Consider the following 17,006-nt stretch of genomic DNA (forward strand, 5'->3'; position numbering starts at 1 on the left):
TTCTAGCCCTGCTGTCCAGCCCGCCCCCCGTCTCTCTCTCTCTCTCTGTCCTCCAGGGTTGTCGCTGGTGCTCAATATGGGCACTATGAATCCGCTGCTTCTGAAGGTCATTTCCCCCCCCCCATTTTTCTTGGACAGGACAGAGAGAAATCAAGAGAGGAGGGCTTCCCCTGAAGATGGAGAGGGAGGGAGAAATAAAGACACCTGCAGACCTGCTTCACTGCTTGTGAAGCTTCCCCCTTGCAGGTGGGGAGCTGGAGATTCAAACCAGGATCCTTGTGCTTTGAACTATTTGCGCTTGACCATGAACACCACAGCCCGGCCCCACCCTGCTGTCCAGTCTCCACCCAGCTGCTCCAGCACTGACTCATGAATTGGTTCTTTCCACTTCATTTCCAAATCTATATCCATATCCAGATATGTCCACCTGCCACGTCACACGCTACCCTCTCTCTAGAGCCTTCTTCCATCCATAGAAATAGTCTGTCTCTTTCTGCAGACTCACACATGTGTGCTTGGGGATGACTCTGAACCCGTTAACTTCCACCTTGATTTAAGGGGGAAAAATTGTTGTAAAGTCTCAGCGATGTGGACAATGTTTCTTTCTTGCTCATGTGCTCTGTAAGAGGCTGGCTGACTTCCCCCAGGAGATTCTTACGAGATGAAGCTCTACTCCAGCAATGGTCTCATCCTGGGAAAACTAATCCAAGTGGGAGCCAGGAAGCTACCTTAATCATTATGCAAAAAGACGCCCATGTCTGAGGCATCCAAGGTCCCAGGTTCAGTCCCCAGCACCATTATAAACCAGAGCTCAGTCATGTTCTGGTGACTTTCTCTCTCTCTCTCTCTCTCTCTCTCTCTCTCTCTCTCTCTCTCCTTCTCTCTCTCTCTTTCTCCCTCTCTCTCTCCTTCTCTCTCTCTCCTTCTCTCTCTTTCTCCCTCTCTCTCTCCTTCTCTCTCTCTTTCTCCCTCTCTCTCTCCTTCTCTCTCTTTCTCCCTCTCTCTCTCCTTCTCTCTCTCTCTCCCTCTCTTTCTCCTTCTCTCTCTCTCTCTCTCTCTCTCTCTCTCTCTCTCTCTCTCTCATAAACTATTTGGGGTCCAGGTGGTAGTGCAAGTGGTTAAGCACAGACATTACAGTGCTCAAGGAACTGGGGCCAAGCCCTTGGTCCCTACCAATAGGGAGAAAGCTTTAGGAGTGGTAAAGCAGGGCTGCAGGTGTCTCTCTGTTTCTTTTCCCTCTCTACCTCCCACCTCAATTTCTCTCTGTCTTCATCCAATAATAAATAAATAAGATCTTTTTCTAAATAGAAAAATAAATAAAGTATTTTACAAAATAGAATTGACTACAAAACAACCTTGGCAGAGCCCAAGTAAACTTTCAGTTCAAGGGTTTGATCTGAAATGTTTACATTCCAATGGTTTTAGTTTTGGGGAAAGGGGGTGGGGAGAGAAGGAGGGGGACTCCTTCACACATTTCTTCTCCTGAGCTTCTGATTTCTTCTTCTTCTTTTTTTTTTTAACTGACATGAGATTCTGTTGCCATTTTCCAAGTACCAATTATTCCAGAAACATTACAGGATCTTTTATTCCCCACCCATATGTGTGGACACAGGGTCAGACTTCCCACTCCCCTGACCCTGTGCTCTCAAATCCACATCCAGCCCAGAGCGATTTGGTTTTCTACCCCAGAGTGGTGTTTAAGAATTCTGAGGGCTGATTTTGGCAGTGGCTTAATTGTGACACTGTAACAGCGCTACAGGCAATTTCTTTGATTTAATTAGATGAACTGTGGTATTTTTTTTCTTTTTGCAAAAAGGCTTTATTATGTAGAAATGAAATATGTATAAATTTAATTTTTAATCTTGTCACTACAGTGTGGGAAGGAGCAAGCTGATTCTTTTAATTTACCCTCTTTGTTTGAGAAAAAAATCAAATTAATCTTATCACAAGTGTTTATGAGTAATTGATTTGATTTTTTTTTTTTTTTTTTTTTTTTGCATTCCAGTCAGAAGTAAGAGAGTTAAGACTGTGGTTCATCTTCAACCCAAGACCCGAGGGGTCTGTTCCAGTATGTGACAATAGGTGGATGGTGAGTCTATGTCATTTCACAAGGTGGTGGACACAACAGGTGGATGGTGAGTCTGTCGATGTTTCACAACATGGCAGACACAACAGGTGGACGGTGAGTCTGTCTATGTTTCGCAAGATGGCGGACAAAACTTCCGTGGCTTTGTCCTCACGCCACTCCATCAACCAAGTTGTCAGGAGTTTGTCCTGGTCTACACTGAGCAGACACGGAAACTAGAGAGCAGAGCTAATACACAGGAGCAGAGACGCCACCCACCCACCCGCAGTGCCAAGTACTACCTGTCAGCCTCTCAATCACCTGTGAGGTCTGGGAACTTCTCTTCAGCCAAGTCCAAAGGTGTCTGTCTATCCCCGTCTAGTCTGTCTCTCCATCTCCTATGGTATGTAGCTACTGAGTGCTTCCAAGTGAAGGCTTCATGGCAGATGTAAAAACTAACCCATCCACAGGAGAGCCGCCATGTGGGAGAGTTGAGGTGACTCCTCACAAGCTTCTCCATGTCATGGGAGCTTTGCAGCAAAGGGCAAATGACCTGGCTTGGGAGAACAGAGAGCTGAAGTCTACCTGGTGTTTCCTGGCTCCCCAAATGGGGAGGGGGGAGTTAATTAATTAATTAACATAGATTTCTTGCATGCATCCCCACTGAGCTACAGAAGGCAGAGCAGCACTGGGCTTGGAGCCGGAGCCTCAGGCATGCAAATCCTACACTCTACCAGCTGAGCTGGCCTCCCCAGCCTCCGAGCTGGAGGATCTAACCCCCTTCACAGTGGAGTCCAAGGAAGTCCAGGGTCCACCGGGGACATGTCCAGTGTGACTCAGCCTGAGAAATGACAGGCGGGGAGGGCCCTGGGTCCCAGAGTACCAGGCACCATCCTGAGTCTCACCACTCACAGCTCTCACTATAGTCTTTGGGGGGGGACAGCCTTCCCCACCCCTCACCCACACACACTGGGTGTGACAACCCTCTGTAGGTGGCCCTGTCTGGCTGTCTTTCCCTTATATTTTTGCCTCCAGGATTATGGCTGGGGCTTGGCGCTGGCACTATGAATCCACTACTCCTGGCCACCATTTCCCCCTTACTATTGGACAGGGCAGAGAGCAATTGAGAGGGAAGAGGGAGATAGATAGAGAGGGAGGGAGAGATAAAGAGTGACACCTGAAGACCCACTTTGCTGCTTGTAAAGCATCACCCTTACAGGTGGGGAGTTGGGGGCTCGAACCTAGATCCTTGCACTTTGTACTATGTGTGTTTGACTGGGTGTGCCACTGCCAGATCCCTCATTTTTTTCTTCTCTTGAAAATTTTTATTTTTATTTATTTATTTTCTTACTTTATTCAATAGGACAGAAAGAGGAGGGAGAGAGAGGGAGGGAGAACAAGAGAGAAAGAGAGACACCTGCAGACCTGCTTTGCCACAAGCGTCCCCCCTGCAGGTGGGGAGCCAGGGACTCGAACCCATATCTTTGCACGGGTCACCGTGCTTAGTACTACGTGTGCTTAACTGGATACGCCACTGCCCAGCCGCCTCCAGTTCTTTCCCCAAGGCACATGGCATTTCTCTCCTCCAGCTGGGCTGGTGGTCACACGGCTGCTGACTTCCCACTCGGTGCCCGTCTGCCTGTCTCCGCACCCTCGGGAAGGCGGGAAGGCGTGCTTACGGGATCTGGCTGCGTGTGGCTCAGCGCTGGGTAACTCAGGCTGGAGACGGGGACTAGACTGCTGTGTTTTCCCAAACTGAAACTCGTAGAGTTATCCCCGTGGGACTTGGAGGGTGGCCCCCGTGCCAGAAGCAGAAGCCCAGGAGATAAAAAGCCCTGTGGTCTGGAATGAGGACATGGTCCTGGTACTTTCCCCCACCCCTTCTCCATTTGGATGCTTAGAAAAGAAAAAATAAATTAAATAAAAGCAAACTTCAGTTCAGTGTTTTCTCCTCCTCCTCCTCCTCCTCCTCCTTCTTTTAACTTTCACTACTTGTAATTAAATAAAACTGCTTCTTGGTTTTGCCTTCGGAGTCTCAAGTGCCAACCCAAACATCTTTCAGTGACGACACATTTTAGGAGCCTACACGGGGTTTCTAGTTAAACACAGCCATTTACAGAAATCTGGCCAAAGCCTCTTCTGTCTCTCTGAAACCCAAGATGCCAAAGAAGGGGGGAGACAAGGACTGGACAAGCCACGTCTCTGCGTCCAGCTGTCTCGCAGGACACCCTGCATCCCCCAGGAAGCTGCCCTCCATGGAGCCCTGGGGGAAGGTGGGGGACCCTCAGTCTGAAGGGACCACCCAGCTTCACAGCCGACGAGAATTTCTGCATAAGACAGGCAGGGCAGGGCAGGACAGGCAGGTGGGGACCCAGAGAACCATGACACAGGACACAGGGGCTGCTCTGCCTCCTAATTCTCGCGTGACCTTGCAAGGCCACTGGCCTCACTTTCCTCTGTACTCTGGCCTGACTAGCAGGACCTTAAATAAGTCAAGACATAGCTTGAGGGGAACAGGAGGTAGGCTGCCCGGCAGAGTGCACACCTGGCCACCCGCAGGTCTACCTGCTGACCACCTGCTGACCTTCTGCCAGTCACCTGTGTGTTCCTCCTACCTATCAATCTCTCTCTCTATCATCTCTCTATCATCTCTCTATCGTCTCTCTATCATCTCTCTATCATCTATCAACTATCTCTCTATCGTCTCTCTATCATCTATCAACTATCTCTCTATCATCTCTCTATCATCTATCAACTATCTCTCTATCATCTCTCTATCATCTATCAACTATCTCTCTATCGTCTCTCTATCATCTATCAACTATCTCTCTATCATCTCTCTATCATCTATCAACTATCTCTCTATCATCTCTCTATCATCTATCAACTATCTCTCTATCATCTCTCTATCATCTATCAACTATCTCTCTATCGTCTCTCTATCATCTATCAACTATCTCTCTATCATCTCTCTATCATCTATCAACTATCTCTCTATCATCTCTCTATCATCTATCAACTATCTCTCTATCGTCTCTCTATCATCTATCAACTATCTCTCTATCATCTCTCTATCATCTATCAACTATCTCTCTATCATCTCTCTATCATCTATCAACTATCTCTCTATCATCTCTCTATCATCTATCAACTATCTCTCTATCATCTCTCTATCATCTATCAACTATCTCTCTATCATCTCTCTATCATCTATCAACTATCTCTCTATCACCTCTCTATCATCTATTTAATCATCTATTATCTATCATCTGTCATCTGTCATCTATCTAGCTATCATGTATCTATTATCTATCTACTATCTATCATATACCTATCTATTATCTATCTACTATCTATCTGTCTATCATCTATCTATCTATTATCTATCAGTCTATCATCTATCTAGCTATCATCTATCTCTATATCATCTATCTAATCATCTATCTAACATCTATCTATCTACTATCTATCTAATAATCTATCCATCTATTATCTATCATCTATCTATCATCTATCTAGCTATCATCTATTATCTATCTAATATCTATCTGTCTATCATCTATGCATCTATTATCTATCAGTCTATCATCTATCTACCATCTATCTATCTATCTATCTATCTATCTATCTATCTATCTATCTCTCACCTCCAGGTTTACCACTGAGTCTCAATGCCAGCACTACGAATCCACTGCTCCTGGTGGCTACTTTTTCTATTTTATTCAATAGGCCAGAGAGAAATGGAGAGAGGAGGGGAAGATAGAGAGGGAGAGAAAGACAGACACCAGCAGACCTGCTTCACCACCTGTTAAACGACCTTCCTGCAGGAGGAGGCTGGGGGACTGGAGCCCAGATCCTTTGGCATAGTAACATGAGAACTTGGCCAGCGCCCCATGAACATGACCCCTCCAGCCTCCTTGTCTCAGTCAGTATTGGGGGCTTTCAGAGCAGAGTAAGCTGGCATGACTTTTCCACGGGCACTGAGGGGAAGGTCTTTTCTCACGCCCTCCATCACCTTGCTCGGAAGGGAGCAGGATGTGTCCACTAAGACATTCCCAGTAATTCCCGTCTATACTTTTTGGGGGGACGTGGACCCTCATAAGGCTGACATGTGTCTGGGGCCCATGTTTTCTGGGAGCGAGCAAAGGGAGTTCCTCTGAAGGTGGTGGGCATGGCAGGGCAGAGAGAGGCTGGTGTAAAGTGTGTGTGTTGGGTCTCGTGGCTCAGGCCCCTGACGCCTCTCTTCCGATGCCATCGGAGGCTTGGCAGGAGGATGACCTCAGATTCTGGAAGACCCAGCGCTGACTCGGGGAGCCCGCGTGCTAATTGGCCCATCTGGAGAAGAAGCCTGTTCTCACGGCCGTCCATGGCTCTGCTGTGGACAGATGGAAGGAGGCAGAGCCTTGAAGTCGTGAAGGCAAACATACCAAAAAAGAAAGATACAACCAACAACAAAAAACTAGTTTCTCTTTTTGCTTTTTGGTCCTCTCTTCCTCTTCTCCCTCTCTCTCCCTCTCTCTCTCTCTCTCTCTCTCTCTCTCTCTCCCTCTCTCTCTCCCTCTCTCTTTCCCTCTCTTTCTCCCTCTCTTTCTCCCTCTCTCTCTCCCTCCCTTTCTCCCTCTCTCTCTCTCTCCCTCTCTCTCTCTTTCTTTCTCCTTCCCTCCCCCTCTTTCTCTCTCCTTTTCCCTCTTTCTCTCACCCTCTCTTTCCCACTCTCTGTCTCTCTTTCCTTCTTGCCCTCTTTCTCTCTCCTTTTCCCTCTCTCTCACCCTCTCTCTCCCACTCTCTGTCTCTCTCTTTCCCTCTCCCCTTCTTTCTCTCTCCCTCTCTCTGTATCCCCCCCTCTATCTCCCTCTCTCTGCTTCCCTCTCCCTCTCTTTCTCTCTCTCCCCCTGTCCCCCTCTCCCTTCTCTCCCCCCACCCCAGTCTTTCACTTTTTTCTCCTTCTTCCTCTTTCTCCTTGGGAGTCCCTCCTGGCTGCACACAGGTAAATAAAATTCCTCCACACTGGCTCCTGGCATCAATAATGCATCAGTCATATTTCACTTGCAAATTCTTGACTGGTGAGTCCCTCAGCCCCCGACATCAATTTTAAGTGGGTTTCCGGACCCAGGAGCCACTGACAAGTAAAGGTCAGTGTGGGAGAGCCCAGTCCTGGCTTCTCCCCTGGCAGTGGCCTCGGGAAGCTGAGGACTGTCCCCGTGTTCCCTCAGCCCCCTGAGTTCCCACCTCTGCACCCACCTTCCCAAGGCCTCTTCAGAGGGGATAGACTGGCTTTGGGGTGGGGAGGGAGAAATCCGAAGGGATTTCTTGTGTCTCTGTCTATCTTTCTCGTATGTGCCTTTGAAGGGAAAGGCCTGTGGTATTTTATCTTTGGGGCTGACGCTGGCTTTAGCGCCGTCTCAGAACTTGCCAGGGAAAGGCGTCTAGCTGCCAGAGTCAGCCTGGGAGACTGTTCCTTTTCAGAGGGTGACGACGGGCTTCTCCCAGCAAAGGCCAAGGGAGCAAATGTTTCTGTCTTGTAGTCCACGGGTGTCTCCTGCAGACCTGAAGGAGACTCATTTAAAAGGCTGGTGGTTTGCAAACAAAGCTGTTGTTTTTGCTCCAGACTGTTCTCCTTCCCTCTCTCTCTCCTCCCCATCCTCCTCCTCTTTCTCCTCTTCCTCCTTCTTCCCTCCTTCTCCCCCATCACTCCCTCCCTCTCCTATGTATGTATGTATGTATGTATTTATTTATTTATTTGCCTTCAAGGTTGTCTTAGGCTCAGTGCTGACACTATGAATCCACCACTCCTGGAAGCCTTTTTTTTTTTTTTCCATTTTATTGGATAGGACAGAGAGACATTGAGAGAGGAGGGGGAAGTAGAGAAAGAGAGAGAAAGACACCTGCAGACCTGCTTCACCACTTGTGAAATGTCCCTCCCCTTCCCCGCTGCAGGTGGGGACTCGGGGGCTCGAACCAGGATCCTCGTGTGGACCCTTGAGCTTAGCAGGATGTGCGCTTAAGCGGGGTGCCACCGCCTGGCCCCCGCTATGCTCCTTCTTACTTGGGCGTTGGCACTGAACTGACTTTGATTCTTGCATGTTTTTCTCAGTCAGACACCCCAGGATCTCACGTAAAGAAGCCCCCTTGGGCTGCAGCCCCCCAGGAGGAGAAGGCTTGTTTAGGTTCACCCCAGAATGCCCTGTCCATCCACTATGTCCGTGGGGGTGAGCACACTGCTTGTGTCCTGTAAGAGGTTAGTTATGGAGCCAGCTAGGTAGCTGATGTGGATAACACTTGTTTGTCAAGGGCACCATCCAGGTTCAGGACAGGCCCCTCAGCACATGCAAGGCAGCTTCTATGCTGTGTGCTCTGTCTCTCAGTCTCTCCATCTCTGTCTCTGTCTTTCAGTCTGGAAAAAAAGTTGACCTGCAGCAATAGGGTTCCCAATGATAACAAGAAATTCTAATGTACCAATAACATCCTCGTATTTATTTATTTTATTTTCCCTTTTGTTGCCCTTGTTGTAGTTGTTATTGTTGTTGTTATTGATGTCATCGTTGTTGGACAGGACAGAGAGAAATGGAGGGAGGAGAGGAAGACAGAGAGGGGGAGAGAAAGACAGACACCTGCAGACCTGCTTCACCGCCTGTTAAGCGACTTCCCTGCAGGTGGAGAGCTGGGGGCTCGAACCGGGATCCTTATGCCGGTCCTTGTGCTTCGAGCCATGTGCACCTAACCGGCTGTGCTACCAACGTCCTAGTATTTTATATCAGCATATTGAATATCACAGACCACGTTAGTTACTTGTATCTGGAGACAGAAAATCTGGATGGACATACAGACAAACACAGGAACAAAAGAGCAGGGAAACAGAGAAAGTCAGATGGACGGAGGGATGTGGGAACGTGTAGGAGGCAGGTCTTAAAAGGCATCCGCTTATCTGAGTTTATGGTGTTTGTGTTTTCCCAAACTCCTAATCTCTGGTTACATGTGATTGTAAAAATAATCCCACACCCTTTCATGCTTCCCGTGTGGGAATATTAATTTACAAATACCAAAGTGTTTCTGTCTTTTTTTTTTTTAATTTTCACCATTTGTCTCATAGTTCCAGACAGATTTCTTCAGAGAGGAAGAGAGAGAAATACAGAGACGGAGAAACAGGATGAGAAGGGAGACACCACAGCACTGAAGCTGGCAGGGAAAGCCATGCTCGAACCCAGGTCCCGCACGTCACAGAGCAGGCAGCACCCAGATGACCACCCAGCAGGCCCCAGAGCTCTCTGAGAAGGGTGACAGGAAACCAGAGGAGACTGGGTCTGCCTCATTTGTGGCCCATCAGCCTCATGACTGCTACTTGAAACCACCGAGAGGAGACGTCTGCCTGTCTAGCCAAAAGCCAAGGCTGCTATCAGTGAGGGATGGAGCCGAGAGTCCCTGTAAATTAAAAGTCCTTGTGAAAATGAAAGAGAAGATAATGCCGACTCCTCCACTTGTGTCCTACATCTGTTCTCACAGAGATTCTCAATAGGGGCCAGGAGACAGATCCCTTGGTTAAGCTTACGACCCACCACAGAGGAGGGTCCTGGGTTCAAGTCTCAGCAGGAGAAGCTGGTGAACCCATAGTGTGATGTCTCTCCTCTCTCCCCTCTCTGTGAAATAAAGGATAGAAAACTGGTCCAGGGGGAGCTGGGTGGTGGCGCACCTGCTTAAGCGCTCACATGACGGTGCACAAGGACCCGGGTTCAAGCCCCCGGTCCCCACCTGCAGGAGGAAAGCTTTGCAAGTGGTGAAGCAGGGCTGCGGGTGTCTCTCTGTCTATCTCCTCTTCCCTATTCAATTTCTCTCTGTCTCAAATAAATAAATAAATAAATAAATACAAATTTAGAGAGGAAGGAAGGAAGGAAGGAAGGAAGGAAGGAAGGAAGGAAGGAAGGAAGGAAAAAAGAGAGGAAATGGGCCCAGGGGGCCGCCTATCACTCGCCGATACACCTAAGTGAGGCCCTGGATACATTTCCAGCACCAGATACATTTTTAAATAAATGTGAATTCAGCCCATGGTATCTGTCCTTGGCAGGTTAAGACTCAAGTTTCTGTATTGTTGAAGTTAAAATGTGAACTCACAGTCACACCTGTGAGCTTTGTAAAGGGTGATTTTTCAATGTACAGCTGAATCGCAAGTTAGCAAGGACTCTCGTGTTTCTGCAGACCTGTGGGGCTGTTCCAAGTTTGGGGTGCGACACTCCCCACAGTCTGTACCCCTCAACCACGCCACCCCCACACCCTACACACGGGCCAGCAGTGGTTCCCGATAAGTCCTTATTGTTTGTCTTCCCTGAGTGGGCTAACTCCTGTGGAATTAGGAGAAGAGACTCAGAAGGGGTGTGCTCACTCATTACTCACATGCATGTGTTTGTGGGGAGAACCAGTGCTTCAAGGAATTGAAAAATGCTGCAGAAACTGAGCTCAGAAGCAGCAAACTGCCTTTCTGTAGCGAGGGTTACCCACACCTCGCCGATGCACGGTAGAAGGGGTTCTGTTCATGTCGATTCTGGCTGTATGTGAGATGTGGGTCAAGTCTCTTGTTTCGTTTTGTTTGTTTGTTTATTTATTTATTTTTCCCCCAGGGTTATCATTGGGGCTCAGTGCCAACACTACGAATTCACGGTTCCTGGTGGCCATCTTTTCCTTTAATTAGATAGGACAGAGAGAAACTGAGCCAGGAGGGGGAGATAGGGAGGGAGAGAGAAAGAGAGACACCTGCAGACCTGCTTCACCGCTTGTGAAGTGTCCCCCCTGCAGGTGGAAAGTCGGGGGCTCGAACCCGGATCCTTGCATGGGTTCTTGTGTTTTGCACATTTACTGTACTTACTCGTAAATCTCCTATTTCCATGTGGCTTCAGATTCTATGAATTTGACTTTGCTTTAACCTAGAGAACTTTAGATCACTATGAAAAGTCTTAGAGGTGTGTGTGTGTGTGTGTGCGTGTGTGTGTAGAATCACTCTAAAAGCAACTTCTTACCACCTGCTGGACACTGTCCCTTTTAGTCCGCTAACCAGTCACCTGCCATGGGTCTTCTAAGTTCTTCTTTTGCTGTTGATATTTTACTTCTTATTCCTTCTTCCTGAAATAACTTTTTCTGTTCAGCCTCACCTTCTCTACCTGTTCGAGGCTTTCTTCTTCAGTAAAGTTTTGACCAACTTGCAGAATATAATGAATGATCTTTTAGACCGTGGCTTTGATATCTAGATTTAAGTTCGATGCTTCTCATCTATGTGGAGACACACGTGAACGATGTTTCTATGCACAGAGAGACCTACATTCTCCTGGCATGTGCCTTCCTTCAACTGCCTCCCACAACCAGCTGTAACATAGGCTTTGCACTCCTCTCAGAATTGTCACCTCCAAGGGGAACAGTCCAGAACTTACCTCTCAGAACTGACGTCAGGATGAAATGGGAGAGAGCACGGGACAGGTGTACAATGGAACATGGATTCCATAAATACCCCATCAATTTTTGTCTGACCGTTGTGCTAACATAACTGCCAAAGTATCCCCCATGAGGACGGGAACTCTTGCAGGAACACAACAAGACCTGAGAGACAGCCCAGCTGTAGCACACCAGTCATGCATGCTTGGAGTCCCAGAGGTGGTGGAGCAGGGCTGCAGGTGTCTCTCTTTCTCTCCTCTCCACCCTCTTCCCTATCAATTCCTCTCTATTCCATCCAGAAAAAAAAAATTAAATCCTGTGGGAAACATGGCCATAAGAAACAAGTGGATTTGTAGTGAAGGCATCAAGCCCCATCAACAAACCTGGCCGCGAAAAGGGACCGTTGATAATCACAAGAGGTGGGTTGCAGTGGTACACCTGGTTAAGTGCACACATTACAGTGCACAAGGACCCGGGTTCAAGCCTGTGGCTCCCTACCTGCAGGGGGAGGATCTTCACGAGTGGTGAAGCAGGGTTGCAGGTGTCTCTCTGTCTCTCCCTTCCCCCCTCTCAATTTCTCTCTGTCTCTAATAAGTAAACAAGTAAGTATTTATTAAAACTAAGTAAATAAAAGAGAAAGACTTAAACATATCTAAATTCAGACTCCCCACCTCATAAGCGCTTTAATTCACAGAGGTCAGGAATCCGTTGGCTGGGAGGTCCGCTTTGGGCCTTACAAGCTAATAACATTGCTACTTTCGTCAATTTTGCAGGTGCCATACTTGTCCATGGGTCTCATTTTCACAGGTATTTTAGCACGTTACAAATCAAACATTTCAGGGCTCAGGGCAGTATAATTGTTCTGCAAAAAGACTTTTCTGCCTAAGGATCTGAGGTTTCAGATTCAATCCCCAGCACCACCAGAGCTGAAATATACAGAGCAGGGCTCTGGTCTCTCTCTCTCTCTCTCTATTTCTCTATATATCTCTTTCTAATTAAAAATAAATAAATATATTTTTTAAAAAAACTCAAATCAAGTCTTTTTTTTTTAATCTAGAGAATTCTTATATTGCTATAAAGACTTTGGAGCCATTCTGATAATCATCACATCACCCTGCAGGAATGAAGCTAGTTAACCGTGCTGTTGAAAGTCACGATTAAGAAGAACTCACAGTAAGAAGAGGCAAAATATATTTTCTTTAGGCTCCCATAAGCTGCATTTTCAATGTTGAGATCCAAGAAAATTCCCTCTTCAAATTCCCTTTTGTCCCACATGAAAGGGGGAATGCCTTTTCCATAGCGGACGTGGCTTAGAGAAATAAAATACAAGGAATGTCAACTTTAAGTAGAACATCATGGTCTCATCACAGCAGCTCCATGACTTTCTCCCTACAGCTGTTTTTATTTATCCCTTGATTCCAATAAAACTTATGTTTTATTTCAAGGGGCCATCCGTAATTAACTTTTCAACTGGTGGCAGTGGTTTCCTTCAGTGCCACCAACGGTGATGGACTTCGGAGAAAGGAAAGAAGAAAGCAGAAATTTCACTGGGCTCCAGAGGCTTTGCTGCCAGAAGGTTCCCCCAATGACCTGGGAGATCTGGGGTTTGGCTTGAGGGCCCAGGGGACCCAAGGGTCTGGTGACAAAGCAGGGAGCTGAGCTGTCTCCTTATCTCTCAATGACAGACATCAGGAGGAGAAAGGCATCCAGCTCTGCTAGCAAAACAGACGGGGTAGATGATAGATAGATAGATAGATAAATAGATAGATAGATAGATAGATACACAAGTGAATGATAGAGTATGAAAGGCTCGAGGAGGAGGCTGGACTGTGACATAGTACTAAGCACAAGGATCTGGGTTCGAGCTCCAGCTCCCCACCTGCGGGGGAAAGCTTCATGAGTGGTGAAGTAGGTCTGTAGGTGTCTTTATTTTTTACTCCCTCTCTATCTCCTCTTCCTCTCTCAATTTCTCTCTGTCCTATCCAAAAACGTCATGAGGAGTGGTGGATTAGTAGTGCTAGCACGGAGCCCCAGCAATTAGAGGCAAACAAACAAACAAGAAATAGGTAGATGGTAGATAACAGATGATTGACAAAGAGAGTAAAGATAAATATCTCAGTGACTGATCATAGATAAGTAGTCAAGTTGTGGATGATACCTATGTAGGTGCTTTGAAGAGAAGTTTCTTAGAGAACATACAGCTGTGATTTCTCCTCCTACCAACATGGATTTATGAATAAAAGAGAGAAAAGTGGGGGGGAGAGAGAGAGAGAGAGAGGGAGAGAGAGAGACAGAGATAAGGAGAGAGACAGAGAGAGAGAGGGAGAGAGAGAGAGAGAGAGGAGACCAGAATAGTGCTCAGCCTTGACAGAGGGTGGTGACAGGGATTGAACCTGTGACTTCACACAGACAAGTTGGTGTTCTAGCAGCCTGAAATGTCTCTGGGGTAGAGTCTCTGTCTGGAGCAGAAACAGAGCAGGAGGGAGGAAGGACACAGACACGGAGAGCAAGGAATGTATGGGAATGTGCATATATATTCCCGTGAACCCACTTGGCTATTCAGAGAGCATTCTCTCCCCACAAGCAGAGAGAGCATGGATTGAACCATCGGCTCTGAATAATTAAATGTGCAGTTTTCAGCCCATTGCTGTGGAGTTTATTTATAATTGGAGCTGCAGTTTGCACGTGTACTTTACATGCAAAGAGAGGCTCTAGCCGTCAAGTTATTTATTATTTTACTCAAGAGTTTAATTAATAGCACACTAATTGTAGAAGCCAACATCAAGAGTCATACCATATTGTTCTTATTATGTCTGGAAACTGTTTGAAGTGATTTTGTAATTCACAGAAAAAAAAAAAAAAAGAAAGAAGAAGAACTTCAAAACACAGCCTCATCTTTCCAAAGATATGGAGAAGAATCTTTTGTCTATACATTCTACCACTTTTTGCCTTTTTTCTTGGAGAGAAGCTTCTGAATCAGCCCTCCTCCAAAGTAGATATGTGTGTACATATTAAACAAGCCCAAGGCAGTATTCCTGGGTGCCATTGGCAAGAAAGACATCCACATACGTCAATAAGTTTAACAGAGCATCGGAATTGAGAAGACAACTAAACTATAGAAGGAGAGCTTAGACAGACCTTGGGTCTGACCTGTCAGGTTCACTCTCCAAATGTGAAATTCCAGGTTAGTGAAACTGAATCTGCCCGGGGAGAGGTCAAAGGGACTTCAGCTTCACAAATCCCAAAAAATCAAACACAACCATCCAAAAGATCTGTGAACACCTGTGTTCATAGCAGTACAATGTGTAACAGCCCAAACCTGGAAGCAACCCAGGTGTCCAACCACAGATGAGTGGCTGAGCAAGTTGTGGTCTGTATACGCAGTGGAATACTACTCAGCTATTAAAAATGGTGACTTCACCTTCTTCACCTCATCTTGATGGAGCTTGAAAGAATCATGTTATGTGAGATCAGCCAGAAAGAGAAGGATGAATATGGGATGATCTCACTCAAGGTCAGAAGTTGAAATATAACAAAGGGGAAACACACAGCAGAATTTGGACTGGGTTTGCTGTATTGCACCAAAGTAAAAATCTCTGGGGTGTGGGTGGGGCAGGGTTCAGGTCCTGAAAGACAGAGGAGGACCTCATGGGGTTTGAATTGTTATGTAGAAAACTGAGAAATGTTACACTTATACAAACTAGTTGTTTAATTTATTATTTTTTATATTTATTCCCTTTTGTTGCCCTTTTTTATTGTAGTTATTGATGTCATCATTATCAGATAGGACAGAGAGAAATGGAGAGAGGAGGGGAAGACAGAGAGGGGGAGAGAAAGACAGACACCTGCAGACCTGCTTCACCACTTATGAAGCGACTCCCCTGCAGGTGGGGAGTCAGGGGTTCGAACCAGGATCCTTACGCTGGTCCTTGAGCTTTGCACCATGTGAGCTTAATCCACTGTGCTCCCACCCGGCCCCCAGTTAAGCTTTTTTAAAAAAGAAGAAGGTGGGTGGACATCATACCCTCTTGTTTCTGAGAAGCAGGCAGGGAAGTCCGGGACGGCATGTTCAGCTCTCTGTCCTTGTCCCCAGCCCGTGGGAGGTGCCCGGGCAGCACTGCTGGGGCTAAGTGAAGGCTCAGTGCTGCTCCAAGGGGCAGGACACCCCTGTCTGTGTGGAAGATAACAGAGCCTCACTGCTCGGTGATGAGAACCGAGGAATAATGCCCTGGGGGGACATAGCCCCTGTTCCCACCCACTGAGGGTCTCTCGAGGGACCTGGCTTCGCCATCCACCTCCCCCAAGCACACACTCCCCTGAGGGGCCCACACAGATGCTCTGCAGTGCTTGGTGACTGTGTTCAGGTCAGCAGCAGTTAGACTGCGAGCGTCGTCTTGGTCCCTGGACCTTGGGATTTTGGCTCTGCTCCTCTCAGGCTGTGGCTGGGTCCTCACAAGGCAGATTGGCCCACAACTCCCTTCAAAAACAGTCTCTCTCTCTCTCTCTCTCTCTCTCTCTCTCTCCCTCTCCCTCTCTCTCTCTCTCCCTCCCTCCCTCTCCCCCTCCCCCGTCTCTCTCCCTCTCCATCTCTCCCTCTCTCTCTCCCTCTCTCCCTCCCTCCCTCTCCCTCTCCCCCTCCCTCTCTCTCTCCCTCTCCCTCTCTCCCTCTCCCTCTCCCTATCCTTCTCCCTCTCTCTTTCCCTCTCCCTCTCTCCCTCTCCCTCTCCCTCTTCCTCTCCCTCTCCCTCCCTCTCCCTCTCCCTCTCTCTCTCCCTCTCCCTCTCTCTCCCTTTCCCTTTCCCTCTCTCTCTCTCCTCTCTCTCCTTCTTCCTCTCTCCATCTCTCTCCCTCTCTCTCCCTCTCCCTCTTTCCCCCTCTCCCTCTCTCTCTATCTCCCTCTCTCTCCCTCTCCCTCTTTCTCCCTCTCCCTTTCCCTCTCACTCCCTCACCCTCTCACTCCCTCTCCCTCTCACTCCCTCACCTTCTCCCTCCCTCTCCCTCTCTCTCCCTCTCTTCCTCTCCCTTTCCCTCTTTCTCTCCCTCTCCCTCTCTCTCTTACTCTCCCCCTCCCTCTCTCTCCTTCTCCCTCCCCCTCCCCTCCCCCTCTCTCCTTCTCTCTCTCTCTCTCTCTCTTCCCGAGTGCTTCAAAATAATTATCTCCAAGAGGGAAAGAGGCAGCCCATCCATTGTCAGTCCTAAATGACGTCATGACTGGTGCTCAGGGTTGCAAAGATTAATAACCTCGGCTTTTGGAATCACGGTGGGTCACAGACCCTGGAGCTCACAGGGAGCAGATGGGGTGTTTTGCGTGCCCTGCGCTGAGGCCTCAGTGCTGCAGAGAGAACACTGGCTGCCTTCAGGGACGCCTCCTAGGAGCAGGGCTCAGGCAGCCCCTGCACACGGGAAACCTCCATCTCCCCACCCAAGCAGCCCTGTAGTTCTTTTTCAACTTAGAAAAAAACCAAAAATCTTGGACCTGGGACACTCAACAACTCGGTTAACTTGCCACAGAGCCTGGGCAACAAGG

The sequence above is a fragment of the Erinaceus europaeus genome, chromosome 22 (genome assembly GCF_950295315.1).
Source record: "Erinaceus europaeus chromosome 22, mEriEur2.1, whole genome shotgun sequence".
In the NCBI taxonomy this organism is placed as follows: domain Eukaryota; kingdom Metazoa; phylum Chordata; class Mammalia; order Eulipotyphla; family Erinaceidae; genus Erinaceus; species Erinaceus europaeus.